This window comes from Lynx canadensis, chromosome C1, assembly GCF_007474595.2.
Source record: "Lynx canadensis isolate LIC74 chromosome C1, mLynCan4.pri.v2, whole genome shotgun sequence".
NCBI lineage: Eukaryota > Metazoa > Chordata > Mammalia > Carnivora > Felidae > Lynx > Lynx canadensis.
Window position 1 is genome coordinate 5,125,568 of NC_044310.1, and position 25,124 is coordinate 5,150,691.

Sequence of the window (25,124 nt, forward strand, 5' to 3'; positions counted from 1 at the left end):
GAGACTCACAGCCCACCTCCCAGTCACCCTCTCCTGTGCCTATTGTGTGACGCTGAACTGTCCACATGAGAGAACATGCCCAGAGCCAAACCATTATTTAAATAAGTAATTTGGGTGTAAATAATTGAAAATGTCACAGTTTTACTAAAAGTAAGTTTTACTAAAAATTTTATGGAGTAGGATACAAAACTCACGTGCGTTTTTAAGCTATGACATAGAGCGAGAGTGAATTGTCTTAAGCTGGGAGAGCTGCCCTGAATTCCATCCATAGCCAGCGCCCGAGGGCCCACCCGCACCTGCCTCTGGGAGGACCTGGGAGGAGAAGCTGGAGGAGCTCGGACATAGGGGTCCCCCCCACAAGTAACAGTGGGTGCTACCAGGAGACTCCGGCATTCCTCTGGCATGGGTTAGCTCATGGTTCTCTGGTGCTTCTTTGCCGGAGCTAACCTGCTTCGTGTGCCCCAGGCTGCACTCCAGAGACAAGGTGACTGTAGACAAAGCTGGTTTGACCCAGTCTTCTACTTGGGACTTGAAGCTGAGTGGCAGGGATACCCCCTTCTCTGAGCTGCAGCCTGCCCAGCCAGTGCCTTACATCAAAGCATGAGGGCCCTTCCCATAATCGCTCTCTGCGGGGTCCGTGTCATTACAGAGTGGGGATGGGTGTCCGTCCTTAGCCCTCCTTATTCAGGGGCCAAGGGGCCTGGTCCTCAGATGCCTCCTGGAGAAGTGATCTCCTGGCGTTAGCAGCTGGGGCCACACCGTGTCACCATATAGATGAGTGTAGAGCTCCTCTGTGTGGCAGGGAATGGGTCACCTTGGAGCTGGGCCTCACCACCTCCGCGCGGCAGTGACAAATGGGGCCCTGCAGAGAAATGGCACTGAGGAGCCCGGCCTCTGCCGAGGCCAAGGAGGCAGCCTCGGCAAGTTCATCCTGGCTGTTGGGGTAGGAAACAAAGTTAAATCCATGGTGGGGGGGCGGGGAGGCTCCAGGGCTTGGGCAGACGTGGGTGTTTTTGAAGCATCAGCTTCCCAGGCCGTCCGGTGGTCAGTATCAACCCGGTCGTCCTTGACCATTGCATTAGTTTCCTTGGCCCAACGTAACAAATGACGTAGACGCAGAGGCTTAGAACAGAAATGTATTCTTGGGATGCCTGGGTGGCTCAGTCGGTTAGGCGTCTGACTTCAGCTCAGGTCATGATCTTGCGTTTCGTGAGTTCGGGCCCCACGTCGGGCTCTGTGCTGACGGCTCAGAGCCTGGAGCCTGCTTCCGATTCTGTGTCTCCCTCTCTGTCTTTCTCTCTCTCTCTCAAAAATAAATGGATATTCAAAAACTTTCTTTAAAAAACAGAAATGTATTCTCTTGCAGTTCTAGAGGCGGGAAGTTCAAAATCAAAGCGTCAGCAGGGCCGTTCTTTGAAAGCAATAGAGGAGCATCCTCTTTTAACTTCTAGTGGCTGCTGACAACCCTTGACGTTCCTTGGCTAGTGGTAACGTGACTCCAATCTCTGCCTCCGTTGTCACATGGCACTTTGTCTCTGTGTGTATCTCTGTGTCCCCATTTTCTCTTCTTAGAAGGGTGCTATTCATTGGATTAGGGCCCGCTCATCCAGTATAAATTCGTTATAACTGCTTATCTCTTTAATTAACGAATTACAAAGACTTTATTTCCAAATAAGGTCATATTCTGAGACAGAGGGAGAAGAGAGTGCCCCAGGATAAAGCAGGCTACACGGACCTTAACAGAAGGTTCCAGAAGGAGCCCATGATAGAGACTGAGAAGGAGCAGTCAGGGGAGCTGGCGGAACCAGGAGAGGATGGAGTCTTAGAGCCTAGAGTCTAGAGGGCTTCACAGGAGGGTGGGGCAGTCAATGGGGTCAGAGTTGCCAAGGGCCCACAAGTTGAATGACAGTGAGCAGACGATGGGGTGCTCTTTCCTGGGCCACTCTCTTCTCCCTGAGGGTTTGTCCTTACCCAGGGCGCCCTTTATGGTATATAAAGGTAAAGGTGCAGTGTCTCCTCCTTTGTGCCCCTTCTCAGATCCAGAACCATCCATTAACTGCCCCACCCCCATCCCTGGACAGCTCTGCTCAGATTTCTCTTGGGCAAAGTCAACACGTCGCAAAAGTTACTCACTACTGTTCTTTTGTTGCCCCACCCGCACCTCCATCTCCTATAACATCCCCATCCTAGTGGGCAGTCCAACCACAGGAAGCCAGGAGTCACCCCGAGACCTCCCACTCACCCCTCCCCGCACCCCATCACCAAAAACCTAGTGCTTTTCTCCCCCTGGTTTCTCTCGCTTCCCCACATCCCCTGTCCGCCACCTTCATGCGGCCCAGCATGACCTCACACGTGGAAAGCAGTCTTCCCGCCTCTCCTCTTGCCTCCTTCCCCCAGGACCGTTGGTTCTTCATCTGCTGGGCACCAGATACTGCTCTAGGCTCGTGGAGTTTATATTCCAGTGGGAGAGAAAGACAACGAACAGATCACAAAGGGACACATCAGGGCACTTAAAAGGGGTGGCCTGGTAGAGGGTGCCAGGGTGGCTACTGTAGGCTGGGGGGTCAGAGGAGGCCTCTATGGGAAGACAGTATGACAGGAAAGGAGCCAGCCACAGTAAGCGCAGGGGAAGAACCTTCCACACTGAGGGAATATCAAGAACAAGATCCTCAGAGAAAGAACAAACGAGCCTGGCATGTCAGGGGAGCCGAGGAGATTTCTGTGGTTGAGCAGAGTAAGGGAAGGTGCAAGGGAACGAGATGGGTCCAGGGAGGTCAGGAGGGGCCAGGCCACGTGCAGCCCGTCAGCCAAGGCAGAGAGCTGGAGTTTTATCCTGAGGACAGTGGGGGCCACGGGAGGGTTTTATGCAGGTGAGTCGACGCCCTCGGGTTTATGTTTTGAGACGCTCCCAGCTGCCGCATGGAGACTGGACCGTGTCTCCACTTGCAAGGACACCACCTGACACTTGCATCAGTGCAGTCAAGAGATGATGGGGGCCCAGACAGGGCTGGTAACGATGCAGCCCAGGAGACACAGGTTGGGGTTTGGAGTAGAGTCAAGGCTTCTGCGGATGATTTGAACGTGAGGATGAGAGAGAATGACGGGTCGTCCCCAGGCTTGGGGCTTGAACAACCGGGGTACCGTGCATTGTTCCCGGAGATGGAAGGGTTTGAAGAAGAAGCAGCAGGTGTGGGAGATGGGGAGTGAGAGTTTGGCCTCGGTCACGTTATGACTTGTTACTGCCTTGTTAGAGTTGCCCAGTGTGCACTTGAAAGTCTGCAGGCCAAGGAGAGACCCAGAACGGAGGTAACATTTAGGCATCATGGGCTCATAGATGGAATTGAAAGTCATGGGTCTAAATGCCACTGTTCCATGAAAAAGTGTAGATAAGGGAGGGGGGGGGCGCAGGGTCCACCATAGGCTCCCCCAGACATCCGGATGTCAAACAGAAAGGAGCTGGCAAAGAGGCTGGGAGGAAGCAGCCAGGGAGTCAGGAAGAAGTTGAGAGGAGGTGATCCTCTCAAGGAAAAGGACATGGGCCACCGTGTCACCTGCCAGGTGAAAGGTGGGGCAGAGCATTCCGGGCAGAGGAAGCCTCAGGTACGAAGACCCTCAGGCGAGGGGGAACAGCGTGAGTTTAAAGAACCCAGACAAGGGCTGAAAGTTCTGGATAAGATGCTGTCAAACCTGTCTCTGAGCTCAGAGCCATGGCCTTCCCCCGTCCAGGGCAAAAGAGGAAGGCCCAGGAGCCTCTCAGACTCCTACCTGGCCTAGGAGATCTTGCGCTTTCCATACCTCCCACAGCTCCCACACCTCCACCCACAGGCCTACGGGCCCTCAGGAACTCAGCTTCACTGACCCTGGGCCCAGGGAGACATCCTGAACCCGCTCTGAGTCCCTGGGACAAACTCTCTCCCGCTTGTTCCCCATTGGGATGCAGGGGCTGGGGGCAAGCCTCAATGCACGAACTGTGACTTACCATCAAAAGGCACGTGGAAGTGGGTTTCTCAGCCCTGACCCCTGGTTGTTGCCAGAATGCAGGAATCCTCTAGATTCCAAAGACTGCCTGGCAGGCCCGCTCGGGCAACTGTACCCCCAGCTCCTCAGTTGATTGTATTGGGCTCCCATTATCCTACCACATCATTAGAGTGTGGGTCAGCTGTGCTCCAGAAGCCGTAGCCTCAAAGAAAGCCCCCTTGGCAAACCTGGGACCCCAAAGAGACCGGCAAGCCTGGGGATACAGATGGTCAAGGCAGCATTTTGCGGCTTCCTCGGCCTTTCCTAGCAACTGGCTTCCAGAATCCATCTCCCTGGAAAAGAACGAAGATGTGGATCTATTTAGCCAGCAGTGGGGAGCAGTGATCCTAAGACTTTGACACTCAGAGCGTCATCAGCAAGGAGAAAGAGGGCAAGGGCAGCACAGGAGCTGCTGTGGCCTCCTGGAGGAACTGAGTCCTGCAGGTCCCAGAGCAGGGTGAGGGGAGACACCTCCCTCCACTCCAGTCCCCCGCACAAGACTGAGAAGGCAAAACAGCCTCTGGCTGGGGCTGAGAGCAAGGCCTCTCCTTTGAAAAGCTCCTAAAAATACACATATTTCTGATCCGTCTGAGCAGCCCGGCTGACCTTGTCCCCCGCCTGTGACAACAAGCCATTGACAACAGTCTGACAGGCCGAAGACCAGCTTCCTCCCCTGCAGTAACCTGCTGACGCTCCACACTTGTGAACCCGAAGTCCTTTGTTTGAGAACAAAAAGTGACAGGCAAGGATGTGTCTGATGTTCTGTCCTTAATAAGAATCACAGGAGACGTTTTAAAAATCAGTGGCAGAGCGGAGAAACAAACTTAGAATCTTCGGGAGTTAGAACCTGAAGGAAGCCCGGCCAACCATGTGGTCCAACCTGCTCGTCTTTCTGGAAGGAATCTGGGCCCAGAGAAGAGCTGTGATTTGCCCCAAACCCTTGCTGAAGCAGGACCGGACCCTGCACAGCCAGACCCACCCAGGCTCTGGGAGCCAGGACGCGAGGTCGGAGGGGAAATGAGCTGGCCGGAAGCCATGGGTGGCGTGGCGGATTGCGGTATCTTTGCCTTGGTCGGTGTTTGCTCAGGTGTCCCGGCTGAACGGGCTGGTGCTCTTTCCCATGATTCGCACCGACAAGAGAGAGGGACTAGCCCCCTGCACCCACCGTCTGCTCCAAGCCCCTCCTGCTGAGGGACTGCTTCTGACATCAGCACACGAGGGGGGTCCCCCAAGTGTCCTTTCTCCCGCCCAAGTCCGAGATGCGCTGGAGACGGGAGCAGAGAACTCGCCCCCACCCCTGCCGCCCCATTCAGCAGCACCCGTGTTTAGAAGAGCTGGTGACAACTTGTGTCACTTCAGTGACATTAAGCTGCATCCATTGGTCCGGACACACCTGGGAGAGCCGGCTCTTTCTGCAAAACCTGCCTTTCGGCACAGAGCTGCCCACCCAGGGGTTACAGCAGTGACATCTGAGTGGCCACCACCTGCCAGGCCTGCCCAGGAGGGGCTTACATGTTACTCACCGAACTTGCGCGCAGCCTCGGAGACACAGACACAGCAGCAGGCCAGTGATGCAGAGAGAATCACCCACAGGTGATCTGACTCCACCCACCCGCTCTTGACTTCCCTACAGCGACAGCCTTCCTCTGAGTCTCTTCCTACTCCAGTCCTGCTGCTTCTGACCTGGCGTCCAGAGCTAGAAGTATCCCTTGTCCCTGCTCCTCCCTTCCCACAATCCTCTCCCCCGCCAGCCAAGCCGTTGACAACTTAGGACCTTCAAACCCACAGGGCTTCCTCCCCCTGGATCTATCACTCTCCGATCTTAGGTTTTTCCCGTCCCATAGGTAGGGCAGGGCCTCCCAGCAGCCCTCCACTTCTTTCCCTTCCCATCCATGCCACGTGCCACCATTACATTCAGAAGGGACGGACGGAGCACCCGCTGTGCGCCTGGCACCGTGCGAGGTGCTGTCCCCTGGGAGACAGACAAGAAAACCGGCAAACATAGCCCCACGTAGTGAGATCTGTTAGGGAGACAGGCACGGGGCTGGGGGCGGGGGGCACCTGTTGGGAGGGTGTGGTCATCTGCTCCTTAGGAAGGTCTGGATAAACTCACTCTCCAGCGCGGGACACAAACCCTTTGTGAGCTGACCCCAGCCTGGCTTCTCAGCTCATCAGCCCTCCCTCTCCCCTGCGTCATGCTTCACCCCTGCACGGCTCTACTGCAACACTCAGATTTCCACACACATGGTGTGCTATTTCCCGCCTCTGGATCCTCCCGCGTGCTTTCTGTCTGATCTCGCGGGTCTTTCCCTGTGGTCAGCGTGGAGAATGCCCGCTCTATTGAAAACTTCTATTCTAACCCCCTTCTGCTATAAAAGCCAATTCCGCACCCCGTCCCTTTACCCCCCCCCCCATGCTGGACGCCTTTTTACTTCACCTTCCCGTCGCACTTACAAATTCCTCCATTGGCCACTCTTTGGAATCATTTATTCACTAACTGTTCGGCGCCAGGCACTGGGCCGAGTGCTGGAATCCAAACAACTGGACAAAACCAGATGAGGTTCCTGCGCTCACTCAGCTTACCATCGAGTGCAGGAAAAATCAGACCCGACCACCATGCCTTCCCACAAACAAGAGCTTGGGGAACTTGTAAGAGGGGTGGGGGACACCTCCTCATCAGGTCTGGGAGGGATTTCTGCTCCAAGAAATGAGCCTTGAGTTGAGATTGGAAGAAGGAGAGGTTAACTCCATGAAGAGGGGAGGCAAGAATATTCCAGGCAGAGGGGACAGCATGTATAGAGAGCTGTGCAGTGGGAAGGAGCCTCGTGGTGTAAGGGAGCATGTGAAGGCTGATGAGGTGGAAAGGGAAGCAAGGATCAGGCCAGAAAGGCCAGCGAGGTACTCAAGTACAGGGCTGTGTGGGCCAGGCTGAGGAGAGCTTACTTTATCCCCAAGGAGAGGGCAGGCACTGAGGGTTTGAGAGGCAGTGACATGAGCAGGTGTGCATTTCAAGAAGGGCTCTTGGCTGCTGTTTGGAGTACGATGGAAGGAGGGTCAGAGCTGGTGAGGGTAGACTAGTTACTCCTCCAGTCTGGAGACCATGCTGGACTTGGTGGTTCTGGAGAGAAGGGATACAGTCAAGAGACATTCGGGAGGTGGCATCAGTATGAACTGCAGGTGGCTTGGATATGAGGACTCTGTGTCATTTAGCCTGGAGAGGACCAGTCACAAGTTGGGCTGAGTTTGAAGGGCCTTTGGGACATCGTGTGAAAAATCAATCGCGAGCGAGTGGATGTTGGCTCCAGAGCTCAAAGAAGCAGATGGGCAGGAGAGAGAAGTCTGTGACATGTCTGCATGGAGGTGGGCCAAGGGGTTTGGATGACATTGACAAAGGTGAGAATAGCCAAGGGCTTTTTGTCTTAATTATCATCATGCCCCAAGAGGCTGGGAACACAGTAGGTGCTCAATAAATGTTTCTTCGAAGGAACGGACAGATGGACGGGTGCATGGTTGGATGAGCAGATACACGGACAGATGGACAGCCAGTGGTGTTTTGTGGGCATCATCCTCACTGCTGATTAACCTTAGCTCTAGGCTGTAGCGTCCCTGATGTCCTCCCTGATGTCAGAGCCAGGCTGGGGAGGGGGTACAGGACTGACCAGGCGCCATCGCCTCCTGAGAGGCACTCTGCTGGACGCAGGGTTTTACAAGTCAATTGTGCATGCGCCTGCCTCTGGGGGCTCATGGCCCAAGACAAGGCAAACCGGAGAACACAGTCGGTGTGATGAGTGCTCCATAGAGGCAGGTTCTGAGTGTTATGGGAGCATACGACAGAGCCAGGGGTATCCCTCTGTGCCCCCATCAGGAAGGGAATGTGTTTGACAGAGGCTGATCCTGTATGAAAACCGTAATATTTGTCTGCAGCAGTCTTCTTCATACGCAGAAAGAATGGGAGAGCATTAACCAACCATGAGGTCAGAGGGCGCACAATCCATACAAGACCACCCTCAGCTCTGATACTAACTGCAAGTTCGGGGGTTCCCAAGTCCATGCTCAGGTTCGCTAATGCACTGAAAGGATTCACAGAACCCACAAAAGCCGTTATACTCAGCTACAGCTTATTACGTCAAAAGGATACAGATGAATGGGGCTCCTGGGTGGCTCAGCATGTTAAGCATCTGACTCTTGATCTCAGCTCAGGTCTTGATCTCGGGGTCATGGGTCCACACCAGCATGGAGCCCACTTAAAAAAAAGAAAAAAAGGATACATATTAAAACCAGCCAAGAGAAGAAATGCAAAGGACAGAGACGAGGAGGCCACCAAACAACCGGCTTCTGTTGTCTTCTCCCTGTAGACTTGTGGACAGTGCTACTCGCCCGGCATCAATGTGTGACCGTACTCATGGAGTATCACCAACCAGGGATGCTCACTGGAGCCTTGGTGCCCAGAGCTTTTATTCGGGCTCCATCACGTGGACATGAGCAGTTGCCCACCCAGCTGACCTGTCCCCTGCCTCTCTAGAGTTGGCTGATACTGTGTGACCACAAGCCTCCATCCTAAATCACACCGTTGGTCCCTTTAGTGTTCAGTGTGGCCAACCCCACCCTACAAACGTCCCATGACCCACACTCGCCTTAAATCATATTTTTAGTCTATCCAATGACAAAGACACTCCCACGAGGCATAACATCCCAAGGGCTTACAGACCACCTTTCAAAGGCGAGGATGAAGGCCAGACTTCTTTTTGACCAAGGTTAGATTATGTTACTGAGCAGAACAACACCTCCTCCTCCTCTGTTCCCACCTGCCCTCCCCTGCCTCCCCTGCGCCTCCCCCCAGTTTCTTTGTGTCTTTGCTGAGAGAGGAAACGGTGAGCGTCCAGTGTGTTTTCGGTAGTTTTTGCTGCTGTTGTTTGTAAAGCGGTGCCCCCACACAGATCCTGGGGAGTCCTCAGCCATCCTTTGGGACTGAAGAACGCATTTTATTAGGACAAAATGGTTTGGGTGGAGACTTTGTCTTCTGCAGAGAGGGTTGCCCAAGGTTCCAGGTTGCCTGGGCAGAAGATGCGGAAGTAAGTAGATCGCAGATCAGTCCACCTACTTGTGGATTAAGTGAGAAATTCTAGGAGCCTCTGATGGCTAAGCTTATTATTCTAACATATTATTTCAGTTACCTCTTTAAATTACTCACTTGTGCCACAACCTGTGCTGCTCTGTAAATGAACCCGCAGCCCATTTCCATCCTGCAGACGGCAGCCCGGCCCTAGCCGTGTTCTCTTCTCGCTCAAGTGTTCTCCAGATGGCTCCATTTGTTGCTGCAGGGTTATGAGCAGCTCCATTTGGAGCCGCCTGACCTCCCCTCCCCCCCCCCCCCCCCCGCTGCCTTGATGGGACCTGGGAGCCACAGAACCAGCACCCCTCTTCCCACACTGCTCCTTTTCCTTCTGCCAACACTGATGGGAATAGATCTGACCTTGCACATGGGGACCCGTGGGTGCAGATGGGGACTCCAGAGCCAGGGTGGGGACCTAGGCAAGAGCATTCCTGTTCAGTAATACACCTCTGAGAGAAAGGGAAGACACAGGTTCAGCCTTCGGCCACCCGCTAGGATATTAACAATTCAGTGTGATTCTTAGGGCATAAGAAATGCATCGATGCTCTAATTTTATAAGCTCAGTGATTATGACACGGGAAGGCCTGGCCTGGGTCATTGGGGAGCAGTAAATGCCCGTGGAGCTCCCTCAAGTAGTCCCAACACGGGAGGTCCCGCACGGAGGCGCTATGGGGCCAACCCAGAACCATTGCAAGCACAGCCCCATGAGGCTGGGCCCCATGCATTCGAAGCCCCCTGTTCTCTGGAACGTGGAAATGGCTAACGCATTCATCACGAGTCTTTGGGCTCCTCACTTGAAAAGCAGCAGGAGAGAACAAGCTGTGAGCAGAAAGCAGATGTGCGGCAGGAAGTCTGACTCCAGGGCCTGACTGCACCTAAAGACATCATTCCTCCCCCTGACATTCCTGTGTTTGACACCCAGTAAGAAAGTGAGTGGGTGCACGTTGTACATGTCCTACATTACTTAAAAGTGAGTTAAAGCCAGGACGATCACTGAGTGGGGCTGCAGGCATTCAGGGCATTTCTCTTCGGAAACGGGTAGACGGCGCTCCTCAGGCCCGTGGGTAGCAGGGCCAAGCAAGGGACTGACCCAACTTGCTGATCCTGAAGGAGCTGGTGAGCGGCCGGACTGTGTGGGGTGGTGGCCGCACCACGAGGAGCCACAGCAGAAATGTGACCCGGGGTGTCAAAGAGAGATGGGCTAGGGGTGGGGGTACACATGTGTGCGTGGGGGTACACCTCTGTGCTTGTCCCCGGTCACCTTTTTGTTTTTGTTTCTCTCGCTTTAATACCTAAGGGATCTAAAACTCTCCCCGAATCAATGTGTCAGTTCCACTTCCCTGAGATGCACCAGATTTAAAACGCACTTGCCTCTAATCGTGCCTTCCCTTTTGACTGCCTTTTTTCTTCTTTTGGTAACTCAGAACACGACGTGACGCGACAGCATCACCTGTGCCATCCTGACCTCAGTAATTAGTATTCCCAGGCAGTAACTAGTTGCTTCCTTAAAAGGAGAACTTTCTAGCTCTTGTCTTCACTGGTGCATGAGCTTCGGGTTTGGGTAGGCAGCAACCGTCAGGATGCCGATGTCAAAGTGGTTTTCACCATAAATACACTGTATGGGTCTTCTGACTCAATTGCTGCCTGTAAGAGAATATTCTTTTCTCTTTAATCAGATTTCCACGTTAAAAAAGCACAGTGTTGACTTCGGGAGAAAGCACACTGTGGCAGTTTTAATAAGTGCATTCTGAGTGTAGCTTTAGGGGAAACAGCGCCTTTCACACACATGACGCCACTGGACGGTGGGTACCCGGAAGCCTCTCCCGGAGGGTCTCTAGTTCTCCTGCCTCGAGGAGAGGCCAGCGGCAGCAGCCCAGGGGGGCACCTGTGGAGCTGTCTCAGACTCTGAGGACCCGAGCTTCCTGAGCTCCTCTCCACAAGGATCCTGGGGGCTTGGGCCCCGATTTGGCAAGAGCGGCCTTGAAGGGGACCACGAACTCTGCACATGAGGGTCTGTAAGCCCTCAGGCAGGCAAAGAGATACAGGGAGGGGCGGAGGACTGTGCGAGAAGAGAGAGCTTGTATCAGCTCAGGCAGCCATAACATAATACCACAGACTGGGCGGCTTAAAGCACAGAAATGTATTTTCTCACAGCTCTGGAGGCTGGAAGTCTGAGCTCAGGCTGTCGGCGGGTTTGGTCTCTGCTGAGGGCTCTCTCCTTGGCTTGCGGATGGCCGCCTTCTGGCTGCGTCCTCACAGGCTCTTTCCTGTACATGTTTGCATCACTGGTATCTTTCTGTATCCTAATTTCCCCTGTTAAGGAAAGGACTCCGGATGGATTAGATGAGAGCCTACCCTAACAGCCTCATCTTAACTTAACCACCTCTTTAAAGGCTCTGTCTCCAAATGCAGTCACGTTCTGAGGCATCGGGGGTCAGGGCGTCAACAAGTGAATTTGAGGGTGACACGATTCAGCCCCTTACAGAGTTATTCTCCAAAATGGGAAGTTCTGCCTGAAGGGGATTTCATCACTGCCATGAGGGCTCTTCTAAGGCCCCAGACCCACCCTCTGAGACCTCACAGGGGGCCAGTGACTCAGACCCCAGGGCTCATGCTGGAGTTTTCTATGTTGGCCAGAGCATGGACTGGTTACCTTGCTCTATTGTTTAGCTAAGACAAAATGACAACACCTTTTGGGCACCAGGCTATGAGCTTCACAAATATCTCACTGAGTCCTTACGATGACCCTGTGACCCACTATTATCATCCCCATTTTATAGATGAGCACACTGAGGCCTAGAGAACAGACCCTTTCCAAGGTGTCAGAGCTGGCAAATAGGCGTGCCCAGGCCCTTCTGACTCCTGAACGAAGCACTCACTGCTTGGAAGCTCTGCCTTCTAGGGGTTTTAGGCTTCTGGTTCAAATAAAGCCCAGGCCCAGACTGGCCTGACTGGCCCAGCTTAGAGGGCTCACAGCTCAGATGTGACCCTGCCTCTCTGAGCATCCCACCCCACCACCAGCACCAAAAGGTGGCCGTTGAGTTGACTGGCATGGCTTCAGGAAGGGTGCTCGGGGGTTGGGGGTGCAGCAGCTCTGTCAGCCAAGCGCCCAAGGCTGTCTTTTGATCAAGGAGGGGCCGTCACTCCCTGTCCTTGCCTCCTTGTTCCACCTGGTTGTACCTGTCCCTATTGCTGTCCCTCTGGCTCCCTGTGAGGCCCAACAGAGAAGCAGCTAAGAGCTCCAGCTCCAGAGTGTGGGATTTCAGGGGGCTCTGCTCCTCACTAGTGCACAGTCTGGGGCAGTTTATATAACCCTGCTGTGCCTCAGTTTCCTCCTGTGTAAGCTGTGATAATAGTAGCACCTATTTCCCAGGCTTGGTATAAACATGGGAAGAATGAATGTGGGTAAGGAGTGCAGTTGGGGTCAGTGACTGTCATCCTGATGATGACGACGACAATGATGATGATGAAGACGATGACGATGATGAAGACGACGATGATGAAGACGATGACGGTGACAATGATGACGATGATGACGAAGACGATGATGATGATGAAGACGATGACGGTGACACTGATGAAGACAATAACGATGACGAAGATGATGAAGAGGATGATGAAGACGATGACGATGATGACCATGACAATGATGATGGTGACAATAATAACAATGATGATCATGATGATGTTGATGATGATGTCGATGATGACAACGACAATGACTGTGACCATGAAGACCATGATGATGACTATGACGATGATGGTGATGGTGACAATGGCAGCTTCCGCCCCAAGAGGAAGAGTAAGCCTCTCCACCCCCCGGGTGGCATCTGCTCACTGGGCTCCCATCACCCTTCAGACTCACAGCGCTGTGCCGCTTTTCCATAAGGACCATGTTGCCCAGAGACCTAGAACAGATGGGACTCTGCTGAAGCGAGAGGAGGTGCATACTCAGGATGGCCTGGGAAGGACACTCCAGCTACGCTGGCATGTGCTAAGGGGTCTGGATCATCTTGTCTTAGTTCCTCCTGAATGACTACGAAATAGGACTGGGCGAGAATGTCTCTTCTCCCTCTGTGTGTGACTACTGGCCATGCCTAAGGCATCCAGGCCAGCTCCCTCACCCAGCTACCGTGTGCTTAGGAAGGCAAGCTCATTTTAACAGCAGAGGGAGTAAATCACAGTGGGAAAGAACCCACCATTTCAAAAGATCCTACAATGTATCACGAAGACAGTCCTAGTCCCCGAGCTCTCCTTGGGTGCCCACCAGGCTCCAGGTTATCCACTTTCCATTAATTATCCAATTTCATCCTCTCCGTGCTTTCAGGAGGTGTTCCTATCCCCATTGTACTGAAGAGGAACCTGAATCTCAGAGGGGTCAGGTGACTTCTCCCATGGCACACAGCTAGGGATTCAGACTCTGGGCTGTCAGACACTAAAGCATGTTGAGTGCTCTATCACCACACACTCCCACTTCCTGAATGCATGTTGGATTATCCACCTTTTTGACACTCTGTGCCCCTTAGAGCAAAACAGGTCTCTGCTGTGCCCCACCCTCACGGAGAGACTAGCCATGTATTTCATTATCTGGCATGCGTATAGTATACAGGGGGGGAAGGGAGGGAACAGATGGGCCTGTATAAGCCTCTAGGGAGAAGGAGCTGGTGTTTTCACCCAGATTCTTTGGATTCTCTTTCTGGATTATGTCCTTTAAGAGAAATCCCCAAGTTCTCAGGCTGATGGTTAATGCGTCTCCTCCACTTTCCGGATTAGATCTGACAGACTTCCCAGGCTGATTTAAATCGTGGTAGCATGGTTTACCCTAGCAGAAAACACCTTTTCTCCCCACCGTCCCCTACAGTTATCTACTACTGCATAGCAAACCACCCCAAAGCTTAGTGGCTGAAAACAACCGGCGTGAATTAGTTCTCATGATGCTGTGGGTTGCCTGGGCTCATGCGTGCAGCCGCATTCATAGGACTGGTGGTTTCAAATCCAGAATCCCTCCAGCTGGAGCACGGGAGATTTCTGTGTCGGGTCAGGTCAAGCTGGGCATACACCAGCACCACATCTACATGGTCTTTGACCTCATTTTGCAAAATAGGAAATCAAGGCACAGGAAGAGAAAAGAGTTTGCCACACAAGAAGTTAGTGGTGCAGGTGGAACCAGAGCCCAGGCTGCTGACCCCAGGCCTGAGCCCTTCCCCCTACCCTCAGCATTTCCCTCATATGGAAGGCTCAGGGGCCCTGACAAGGACACTTATAGTTCAGCTGGAGATGTTTGAGGCTCTCTGCAAAGCTTACCTTCACCCCTGAATCAGCCAACCATTGTGATGGAGAACCCCAACACACCAGGGAGTTCTTCAAAGGGAACCCCAAGTTCAGGACACTGTTCTCTCCAGGATCCTGAGCTGGTAAGGAGGCAACCACAGCAGGCAAGAATTTGACAGACTCAGCCCTGGCTCTTTTACAGCCCTTCAGAAGCACAATTAGAAACGGTCCCTCTTCGGACCTCCTTTTGCTCCTGGGTGTCACCATCACTGATTCAGTGCCTCCCCTTTGTCTGTCTTGTCTCCTCACTGAGCAGTCACCTGGCAGGGCCTCTCTGTGTGGATTCCCTACCTACATGTGTCCCACACTGGGCTGGACACAGAAGGCTTGGTGAGCAAGGGTGGACGGACTGTCTCTGAGGATAGGCCATCAGGCCCCCTGACCTTGGTCTTCCCCTTCGTATCTGTTAACTTCTTTTCCAAAGCTAATCCACTGATCCTTTTCTATATTTCATTCTTTTTCTCCTCTTATTGCGGGTGTTTTACAACTATGATTAACACACCATACAATTCATCTACTTGAAGTGTACAATTCAAAAGTGTCTTAGTAGACTCACAGCGTTGTGCAGACATCACTACAGTCTAATTTTTGAACATGTTCATTCCTCCAAAAAAGAAAGCCCATACCCATTAGCAGTCATGCCCCATTCTCTCCACCAAGCTCAAGGCAACTCTTCATCTCCTTCCAATCTCTATCATTTTGCCTATTCTGGACGTTTCATATAAATGGAATCGTATAATATGTGGTCTTTCGGGGCTGGCTTCTTTCATTTAGCATGTCTTCAAGATCCATCCATGGTATAACATGTGTCAGTGCTCCATTCTGTTCTTATTGCCAAATGAATGTCCATGTGTACAGACATGTTTTCATTTCTCATGGACATACCTAGGACTGGAACTGTGGGGTCATGTAGTAACTCTATGATTAACCTTTTGAAGAATTGCCAGACTGTTTACTAAAGCAGCTGTATGTTCCATGCCCGTCAACAGGGGATGAGGGTTTCAAGTGCTTCACATCTTCACCAGCACTTGTTATTATCCATCCTGCTTATTATATCCGTCCCAGTGGGTGTGAGGTAGTGTTTCACTGGGGTTTTGATTTTCATTTGCCCAGTGCCTAATGATGTTGAGCGTCCTTTCATATGCTATTGGCTATTTGTTTATCTTCTTGGGAGAACTATCTATTCAGATCCTTTGCCCACTTCTTAAAAAGTAGGCTATTTTTTTTTATTATTCTTTTAACATTTATTTATTTTTGAGAGAGCATGAGAGGAGCAGAGGCAGAGGGAGAAGGAGACGGAGGATCCAAGGCGGGCTCTGCACTGACAGCAGAAAGCCCAACGCGGGGCTTAAACCCACAAACCGCAAGATCATGAACTGAGCCAAAGTTGGATGCTTAACTGAGCCACCCAGGCACCACAAAAGTAGGCTATTAAAAAATATATATTTGTAATTATTCTTTTTATGCTCTAGATACAAGTCCCTTATGACATACACGAGTTGCATTCAGTGAACTATATTTTTCACTTTCTTGATGGTGTCCTTTGAAGCACAGAAATTTTAAATCTGATGAAGCCCAATTTATCTATCACCACCCACCTTGTGTCACACACACACACACACACACACACACACACACACACACCTTGGTTGCTTCTGCTTCTGATGTCAGATCTAAGAAACCATTGCCAAATCCAAGGACATGAAGATTCACCTCTATGTTTTCTTCTATGCATTTTGTAGTTTTAGCTCTTACATTCAGATCTTCGATCCATTTCGAGTTAATGTTTATATATGGTGTGAGGTAGGGGTCCAACTTCATTCTTTTGCATGGGGATATCCAGTTGTCCTAGCCTTATTTGTTGAAAAGACTCTTCTTTCTCCATCATGTCTTAGTGCCTTAAAGATACACTGAATATGCGTCTTACACTTATTTTTAAATTGTCATCTAGTTTGAGAAGACTCCCATTTGGCTATTTTTTATTGGAAATAAATACATCTGCTATATTTAGAAACAGATTTTATGTCTTATGAGATAGTCGAGACACAGTTATGCTGCACTAACAAACTACCCAATCTTAGTGCTTTATTTCTCACTTGTGCCCAAGTCCAATGTCAGTTGGTAGGGCAAGGTCTCGTCATCACAGATACTCAGGGACCTGGCTGGGTAGAGTCTACATCTCTACATAAACAGGCTTTCACAGTTGCCAGGGCTGGGGAGAAGAATGTGGTGGTTCTTAGAAATCTCCCAGGCTGCTTCTTAAACAAATGGTACCTAAATGGCAGCAAGAGATTTTAGGGATGTGGAGAACTATCAGAGAGAAGCAAAATGAATACAGGCTCAGAACCTAAAACCCTGATCTGCCGCTTACCATCTGTATGCCTTTAAGCAATTTATCGGACTTCTTAAGGCCTTTATTTTTACCTCTATACAATAGCCAACTTGCAGGAGAAAAAATGGCAGTGCATGTGAGTGGCCAGCATAATGGCAGGCTGATAACAGGGATCCAACAAACTGTAGTTCCTTTCTTCCTCATCTGCACCCGGATGCACCCCCTTGGTGCATCATGAGATCCTCCGCAGAGGTTAGGGCTGAGATCCCTGCTTCAAGGGGCAATGATTGCATTTGGTCTCTGCCAAGGGACCACATCACTGAGAAAAGTTTTCTTTTTCCCTATTTTCAAAGACAACCCAGATGTACTCAAAGCCCCATAAAAATCTAGTGTAATATTTTGCCTTAAGCACACGCATGCCTTACCCTGTCATTTCCTAACCTGCTAGAAAGGAACATGAATACCCACAAGGGAAGACAGCCTGTGGGTACTTGGTTCTAGCATGCTATCAGAGGTCTGGACTTGTTTCAGAAGCATACCCCACCCAGCGCCGCCTGACTTTCCACGAATGGTCCAAAGAGGGCACTTGCTCTTGTGGCCTCCATCCTGAGACAGAAGTGCTGTGAGGAGTCAGAGTGACAGATCTTCCAGGAGAGTAATGGGCCCAGCAGAGGAACAGGGAAGGGACTTTGCTACTGCAGAAATGTCACTTCGGGAGCTCTCCTGAAAGGAGAGCTCCAGGCTGCTGACCCCAGCTGTATCACCAGGGCACAGCCAATGTGCTGACGCATCGATGACTACGGCAGGTAGTCAGGACTCGGGGCTCCTGGAGGAAGGGTGAAGGGTCATGGGTTCCACCGAGGCCCCTCCTCAGGCAGCTGGGATGTCTAGGGTCGAACCTCTGCCTTTTGGAAACAAACCCAAGAAAAAAATACCCCTGCCTGAAAGACAGAGAAGACTGGAGGCATCTTCTCTTTAGCAGGGTCCAAGTGCCTGAGCCTGGATCCTGATTACCCTGGGGTCACCGGGCAGTGTAGAGTTGAAGGGCAGGCATTGCCCCTCGTGGTCCCACCTCCCTATTCTCTTGCTCACAGTCCATTCAGAGCAATTCAGCGACTATCACCTGACTACTTACAGTGTGCCCGGCATTGCATAAGGTGCCAGGATAAGCTTAAGACTTTGTTCCTGGTCTCCAGGAGATTAGAACTGTCTCGGTCTCAGCCAGTAACAACCAGCTTTTTAAAGCACTTCTTATTAACGTATAATATATGGGGTGCCTGGGTGGCTCAGTCTGTTAGGTGGAGGACTTTTGGTTTCAGCTCAGGTCATGATTTCACGGCTCGTGGTCTGGAGCCCCGCGTCGGGCTCCTTGCCGACAGTACTGACAGCCGGAGAGTCTCTCTCCCTCTCTCTGCCCCTCCCCTGCTCGTATTCTCCGTCTCTCTCTCTCTCAAAAATAAATAAGCTTATTCATGTATAATATACATATGGAAAAGTGCACATTATCCTAAGTATGTGAAACTCAGCTCATCCAGTTTTCAAACCAAAACTAGTGCCCACGTCAAGAATAGAACGTTATCAGAAGCCCAGAAGCCCTCCCCTCCCCTTTCCAGTCACTCACTACTCACCACCCTAAGATAACCTGACTTCTAGTAGCAGCCAAATAGTATTGAGTGTGCCTTACACACCAGGCGCTGGCATAAGCACATCGACTGGCTCATTTAACTCTCACCCATAGATACGAAGGGACCACAAGTGGAGCACACAGCTAGCAGTTGGGAGAGTCTAACTTTGAACCCAGATGGTTTGTCTCCAGAGCCCTCTTCCTTGACTACTGGCCCTGACATTGCCTCTCCTGGAAGCAAGTAGATCCCACCCAGGAAGCGCTGTGATAGCAATGCTGGGGATGAGGGGGCTGGAGCCAGGCCTTAAGGAATGCATAGGGGTGCCCCTAGCAGATAAAGGGAGTAGGGAAGCAGAGTCAGGAAGTGCAGGGGTCCTGTGCGGTGAAAGCAGGGTGAATGGAGGCAGGTGAGGGCGGGCACACGAAAGGCTTGTTGGAGCAGGATTCTGAACAGCATCGGGTGTTGTGACTTTGCCAGGGCAGGGAGGGACTTGCTGCAGACAGGGTCAGCCCCCAGGAGTCAGGCTGCACACGACCTGCTTGCTTCCCTGGCTCAGAAGCGTGGCGCAGAATAGGACCCAGACTCACCAGGAGCGTCCTGGGCTTGGCCTCTAGCCAGTTATGCATTTTTGATTGTAGAAGCTTAAGGGCTATGCATAATATTGTGGTTGTTTTCGCGCGTGTTTGGATAGGATTAAAAAAAAAGAAAAAAGTCCGTTCCCACGTTTTGAGATTCTTTTTAACCCAGATGTCAGGAAAGGGAAATAATCAATCTCAAAGATAATTGACAACATGGAGGATAAAAAGAGAAGATAGCCTCACGGAAAGTCTGCGTGGGTCAAGCGCTTTCTATGTGCAAGACCGTAGGTGGGTGCGGGGGCGGCAGCACTCGAATAGCAGCAGCAGGGCGACGAATGTAGGGAAAGGAGAAGGGGTGGTGGTGTCCACTTGGGATGCCTGGGAAGGCTGCTAGGAGACGGTGAGCCTTGATGGAGAGGTGTGACTCGGACATGGGGCAGGAGGCGAGGCGAGAGGTCGTCAGGCAGAAGTATCCAAGTGAGAAAGCCAAGCCGCAGCCAGAACTTTTGGACACCAGGGTTAGACCCCGAGGGGTGGGCGGAGGCCCTGGAACTCCAGCTAAGGAGGTGGGGCCCTGCGCCGCCGGCAAGGGAGTCCCGGACGCTCCCGAACTCCCAGGGGACCCGCCAGCCACCGTCCCTAGCAGACATCCTCGGCCGCGCCCTGGCCGACGCCCGTGCACCTCTGCACTGCCGCCCGAGGACTTGCCCCGCGCCCTCGCGGCCTGGGCGGGCTCGCCGCGCCCCGCGCCCCTCCTTCCCGCCCAGCCTTCCGCGCTCCCCCGCTCGCCGCTCAGCGCAGCGCCGGCTCCTCCCGCGGCTGCATTGCAGACGCCGCCGCCGCCGCCGCAGGGCGCGCCGGGGCCGCGCCGGGAGCCGAGCCCAGGTAAGCTGGGCCCCTGGGCGCGGGTCCCGCGCGCGGACCCGACGGCGCCGCGCGGCCGGGAGTCGGCGGGCCGGCCGCGCGGCGGCTCCGCCGGGCCTTGCAAGCGCGGCCCGATCGCCCCCGCCGCGCGGGTCCCGGAGGAAGCCTCTCGGGGCCGTGGGCCCGGGGGAGCGGGCGCGGCCGTCGGGCTCGGGGCCGTCCCTGCCTTCGAGGGGACCGCGGCCCACCCCCTAGCGGACCTCCCCGACTCAGGGCGCGGGGCAGGCGGCGGCGTCGCGAGGGGCCGTGGCCCGCCAGGGCCCCGAGTGCGGGCGCCCGGGGCCGCGGGGCCCGCGCTCCGCCCGCACCCTCCGGGCCCGGCCGCCCGCCGTCCAGCGCGGCGCCGCGCGGCTCCGGCGCAGTTCCGGCGCAGTCCCCGCGCCGAGCGGCTCCGCGCCCCACACCTGCCTCTGCCCGGCTCCGGGTGACGTGGCGCCCTCCGATTGGCGCGCGCGGCCTGGAGGGCGGGGCCGCGGCCGGTGAGCTCACCGCCGCGCCCCGCCATTGGCCCGGGTGGCGCACTCGGGCTGTGGCGGGGAGACAGCGGTACCCGGAGCCCGAGTCGTTCCAGCTGCGGCGTGTGGAGCTGAGCGGGTCGGGGCCGGGCTAGGCTGTCGGGCCGGGCCGGGCGGGGCCGCGCGGGAGAGGAGGAGGAACGCAGAGGCGGCTCGGCGCCAGCGCGACCGAGCGGTGGCCGTGCTCTCCAAGTCCGAGTGAGTGTGCGTGCGGCCGAGGGGAGAGTCGGCCGGGCGCGTGCGGGGCGAGGGCGGCGGCCGGCGGGGGCGCGCGGGGCGGCGGGGGCGCGCGGGGGGCGGGGCCGGGGGCGGGCGCGCGCGGCGGCCGGGGCGTGGGGGGCGCGCGTGTTCGCGTGAGGGGGCGCGGGGCGTGTGCGGGCAGCGGGTGCGAGGACACGCGCGGCGGCGGAGGGGGAGGGAGCGCGAGGGGCGCGCGAGCTCACGCGAGCGGGCAGTGTTTTGGCGCGTGAGTGTGCGTGGGTCCCGCGTGTGTTTACGGCGCGGGTGCGAGGGCGGGGGTGTTTGGCGGAGCGTGAGCGGCGCGTGTTGATGGAGCGGGTGTGCGAACACGCGCGTCTGCGGAGCGAGTGGGGAGGAAGCGCTCGTGGGGATGGAGAGGCGCGAGGGGACAGGGCGTGTTTGGGACGCGTGATGTGCGCGGGGCCGGCGTGGAGCGAGCGTGTCGTGAGGAGGTGGGTTGGGGGTGTGGGCGTGAGATCACGCGTGTTCCTGGGGCGCGTGGGGGTGTGGGGGAACGTGAGGAGCGAGGCCGAGCGCGCGCGTGTCGATGCGAGGCAGCGAGGGCGGGAGCGGGTGTGAGGACACGCGTGTGTGCGCGAGGGTGTGGAGTGTTTGGGTGAGTGGCGGTCTGGGGGCGCGCGTGCGGGGAGTGGCCGCGGAGGGCGGGGGCGGCGGGGCGCGAGCCGCGCGGGCGCCCACGGGGCCGCCGACTGGTTTTTGTCTGCGAGGCGCAGCTCGGCGGCGGGCTTTTCGGATCCAGAGCCCTCTCCCGCGGCTGGGCGCGGGGAGAGGGCGGGGGATAGGGGCCCCTCGGCGGGAAGTTGGGGGGGGCAGACAGGTGCCCCTCGGCGGGGAGAGGGCGGGGGACAGGTGCCCCTTGGCGGCGGGGGAGGGCAGGTGCCCCCCACTGCGAGTAGCGGGGACAGGTTGCTCTGCCCCTCGGCGGGGAGGAGGGGAGACAGGTGCCCACTCAGCGGGGCGCGGGGAGAAGGCGGAGAACAGGTGCTCCTTGGCGGGGACTGTGGGGCACTGGTACCCCTCGGCGGGGAGAGTTGGGGCAGGTGCCCCCTCCGCAGGGAGAGAGACGGGGAAAGGGGACACGGGATAGGTTCCGTTTCTGCGGGGGGGGGGGGTGTGGGAAGGGAGAGGGCCCAAGACTGGTGTCCCCTCCGTGGGAAGAGAAGATCCAGAAAGGAGCCCCTTTCGCGGGGAGAGGAGAGAAGGGTCGGGACGTGTGCCCCCTCCGCGGGGCGCTGGGAAAGCGGCCGGGACAGCACCGAGCTCGGCCCCAGGCGCCTCTGCGGGACTAGGCGGTTGGAGGCTGCCTTTCCTAAGTAAGCCAATGGAGTGAATGAACGTTTTATTAATCTGTGCGTAGAACCGGCGGGGGGAAAGTTGGTTGAGTTCAGAGACTAAGAGGTTTGGAAGAACTCGCGAGTTTGGCTTAACCTGCAGACCAGGACAGGAGAGGCACAGTGACCCTTGCTTCCACCAGCCACTCTCAGATGGGCTGGAATACAGACCCCGTGTGGCCTTCTTGCACTTAGAGGATCTCCCGTGGTTTGATTTAGGTAGTGCACAACTTTAAGAGGTGGTTGTGATGGCATTCAAATGTTGAGACTTTTTCAATCTCCATAGGTCTCTGTAGGCATCAAAACAAATTTCCGAAACTGCAGTGCTCTTGCAAAGCGTCTTCTGAAATCTACTCGTTCACCAGGGAATGATGACAATTTTAGTCTATTTTATATTTTGTCCACTATTGCCTGGTATGATTTCTGCTGATTAACCTGAAGTGTCTAATTAGCAAAGCAGATTCAGTGAACGTGAGAAGTGCTCTTAAATATCACAGAAGAGCCTCACGTATTTGTTTGGTTGTGTGCATTCTGTTTCTTTCACCAGTGAAGCCAAACCCTGAAGTTTTAAAATTGTGCTCCCCCCCAAATTTTGTCATATGTGGTCGGGTGGCTCGCTGTGTGTAAAGGAGTTCTTTTTTCTTTCTGCATGAAGGAATTTTACAGAGTTTTCCTAGAGAAACTGTGTTGTATGGAGAAACTACTGCCTGGGAACGTGATAGAAATACATTAAGCGGTAGCATTTTTCATGGTGTGTGTTTATGGGAAATATTATTTTAAGACCAACATTAGACAATAGCAAATAAGCTTATGTGTATTCTTTTCCTTGTATAGATTTAGGGAGTAATAATGTTTAATGTTCCAGAAAATAACACTCATTTACAGGATATGTGTTTCCCAAATAAATTTAGCCGAGGAGTGAAAAAGGGAAGGAGCACTGGTGTGAATATCTAAGGGGCCTCTGTTCGGTCATCCTGATTAATTACTAATTCCCTTGCAAACAATCAAAGTGGAAACACAGTATTTAATGCAGTGGTGAATAACAACAGTGTACTATTTAAAGAGTTGTTTAAATCAACTTTTCTGTTTCTGCCAGGCACACACATAGATACATGGCTGTTTTCTCTAGGACTCTGCTGGGCCATCTTGTCCATATTAGCAGCTGTCGCTGCTGCAGTGTATTCATGTTGGACTGTTCTAGAGAGCATAGGCATAGAGAGCAGGTGGAACTGAGGATTTTTTTTACTTCGTGTCAGATAGTGATGTTAAAGAATCCGTTGACGTTGAGCACCTCCCCCTGCCCTCCACCCCAGTGAAAGATGTGAAGCCCATAGTGATGGCTAGGGTTCGGGTGCTCTCTGAAAGCCTCATCTGGCAGTGCAGGGAATGTGCCTTGGGGGATCTAGAGTTAACTCTGGGCACCATCATAATTTTGCTGCTGTCTTAATCATTGCTGTGGGAACTTCTGAAGCTGCAGAAATGTGCTGTAGGCCGCTGTTTTTAAACGTTTAAGGCAGAACGGTTAGTACATTTATTTAAACACAATTTTAGGAATCACCCAGAAAGGTCAGTAAAGACCATTTTGTTAAACTTGGCACAGTGCTCTAGCTGGTGCGGTGGTTTCTGGAAGTCCTTTATTCTTATTTCCCGCCCCTCTTCCAACTGTTCATTGTGTATCTGTCATGTCTTCTCACATTTAAAGAGCATTGCTTTCTCTGGCTTCCAGTGGCTTAATATTTGTATACCATCGATCTTTTCAAAAAGACTCTCTTAGTGGTGCCAAGTTTTCATTGTTAAATACCAACCACGGTATCCTGTCGCGGTATATAAGCCGACGATTTGGGAACTTATTTCAGTTATATATCGCTTTGCCAACATGTGATGCAGTTTGTGTAAACCTCACCTGGTTTTTTTTTTTTTTTTCTTTTAAGTGATTTAAGGGAGCTTACAGAGACGCAGGCATACCTCGCTCTGTTGTGCTGCTCTGTGTTACACATCACTGATCAGGCACGTTTTACAAAGTGAAGGTTTGCGGCCACCCTGCTCAGGAAGGAGGGAGTCGTCAGCACCATTTTCCCAACAGCATTTGGTCCCTTCATGTCTCTGTCACGTTTTGGTAATTCCTGCAATTAAAACTTTTTTTTTTATCATTATTCTATTTGTTAATGGTGGCCTGTGATCAGTGATTATGACTGGCTGAACGCTTAACCGATGGTTACCATTTTTTAGCAGCGATTTTTAATTAAGGTATGTAGTTTTTTTAGACGTAATGCTATTGCACCTTAATAGACTATAGTGTGAAAATAACTTCCATGTGCAGTGAGTTTATCTGACTCGTTTGATGGCGATATTCACTTTATTGTGATGATCTAGAACCAGACCCACAATACCTCCAAGGTATGGCTGTCTATATTACACAGTGAAGCAAGATAAAAATGGATGAAATAAAGAAGGATGAGGCAAAAAGAAAGCGAGGCTTCAGGAAAGCGAAATGTGAAATGGGGGTTCTAATGAGGTTAGTAACATTCATTGCATCAAATCTCATGTACTTTCTGGAGGCAGGCCGTAAAGTGCATTCTGGGCTTTCTGGCAAGCACAGACATGATGTAGGGCTCACTTTGTCTTTCTCACACCTGACATGGGTTTTCTTAAATTCCATGTAAGATCTGACAGCCCACCAAGACTTTCTGTGGTGACGGGAGAAGCCCAGACGGGATGCACTGAATGACATTGAAGGCCGCGTGTCCCTATTAGTCACATTTAACAAGTGCCGGGGAGCCTGCTGTGGGTGTCAGCACCTAATAGCATGAAGATTGGAGATCGCTCATGATCGTGAAGACATCACAGACGGTCTTGTCCCCATCCTGCGTGGATTGCCCTGAAGTCAAAGTCAAATGACGATCTTCCTTTGCTTTTCTCTGACACTGTCTGGGCAGGGGTTAACGCACAGCAGGCAGGCAAGGAGATGCCTTTACCGTCAGGAAATAGTTACACTCCCCCCCCCGCCCCCGCCCCAAGCAGTGTAGCACAGAGGCTTGTTATAACCATGGCACCATACTTTGTAAATAGTGACTTTGCCCTTTTTATTTTTTTTTAA

The 25,124-nt window shown here is 53.2% G+C and overlaps 1 protein-coding gene across 8 annotated transcripts in view; it reads left to right on the forward strand.

The window, feature by feature from the left end:
* Positions 1–25,124, forward strand: part of LOC115522343 (calmodulin-binding transcription activator 1) — a 563,939-nt gene that overhangs the window by 489,792 nt on the left and 49,023 nt on the right. Inside the window, exon 1 of one of the 8 annotated variants that reach the window (XM_032594189.1) lies at positions 20,553–20,633. The exons of the other annotated variants lie outside the window; for them this stretch is intronic. The gene's annotated coding sequence lies outside the window, so the exon portion shown is untranslated. Of the gene's footprint in view, positions 1–20,552; positions 20,634–25,124 lie in introns of those variants that run through there. 8 annotated transcript variants of the gene reach the window in all.